Source organism: Strigops habroptila, chromosome 4 (genome assembly GCF_004027225.2).
Source record: "Strigops habroptila isolate Jane chromosome 4, bStrHab1.2.pri, whole genome shotgun sequence".
Classification (NCBI taxonomy): domain Eukaryota; kingdom Metazoa; phylum Chordata; class Aves; order Psittaciformes; family Psittacidae; genus Strigops; species Strigops habroptila.
Genome location: NC_046358.1, coordinates 16,664,376 through 16,665,746, shown reverse-complemented (window position 1 = coordinate 16,665,746; position 1,371 = coordinate 16,664,376).

Below are 1,371 nucleotides of genomic sequence, written 5' to 3'. Positions count from 1 at the left end.
GTCAAAGTAAACAGCATCAACTACTCTCCCCTCATCCAGCAAGCCAGTCACATCAGTGACAATGTAGATAGCAATGAGGTTGGTCAAGAGCAATTTCCCCTTTGTAAATCCATGCTAATTACTCCAAATCATCCTCTTGTCCTTCACGTATTTGGAAGTACTTTCCATGATGATTTTCTGTGTCTGCTTCCCAGGGACTGAGGTGAGGCTGACTGGCCTGGAGCTCCCCAATTCTTTCCTTCTCTTCTTGAGGATAGGAGTGAAATTTGCTCTTTTCCAGTCTCCAGATGGAGCTGCCTCACAATGACAGCCAGTTCACTCAGCACTCATGGGTACAACCTGTCAAGCCTCATAGGCTTAAGTGCATTGTTTGTTTACATGCTCCCTAAGCTGCCCTCTTCCACCAAGGTTGTCTACCTTGTTCCAGACCTTCCCTCTGGTCTCAGGGGTACGAGATTCCTTAAAGGCCAGTCCTGCCAACAAGTATCCCAGCCTTCCTGCCGTCTGCCACAAGTTCCCCTGCCTCATTCAGCAGGGGAGGACCTGTTTTCCCTTAGCTTACTTTTGCTGCTATATAGTTATAGAATCCTTTCTTCTTGCCCTTCATATCCCTTGCCAGATCCAACTCCAGAGGGGCCTTGGGTTTCCTAACCCTATCCCTGCAAGATCAGAAAGCACCTCCATGCTCCTTTTGGGTCATCTGTCCCTGCTTCCACTGCTTCTACGCTTCCTGTTTGGGTTCAGTTAGGAGCTCCTTGTTTGTCCATGCAGGCCTGCCACCACCTGTGCTTGACTTTCTACTTGTCTTTAGGTCTTCCATGCAGGCCTTCCATCCAGAGACAAGGCAGTCCCCAAAAGAAGCATCTTCAGTAGCAGTCAGTTAACTCAGACAAATCTGAATTTTGCAGTGAATACTTCTCCAAAACAATGACAAAAAGTGCTTCTAGGGAAAAGCTCCTTTCTAATTGTATTGGAATGAAATCAACACCAAAGTAACGCTACCCACTGCTGTTCATGTTTTCTTTCTGAGCGTCCCATGTACTTTTTCCTCGGTAACACTGATCTTTGTTGTGCCATGGGTTGTTTCAGTATAATCTCATATTGTTTTTTCGTGCCTTAATTATACCTTATGGGTGCTTCTACAACAGGCTTGGACTCAACTCTTTAGATGAACACAAAAAATAGCTTTCAGAAGAGAGTACTTCTACAGAAATCTGCCTGAAGCTCTTCTGCTGGGAAATAAAGCAGGTACCTAAGTGTCTTAAGTCAAGAATCTTGCTCATTAAATGCTGAATTAAAACAGCTACAGTGTTTAGGCCTCCAACAGCTTTAAGTGATGGCTTTAAAATAATATAGTAAAGGCAAGATAAG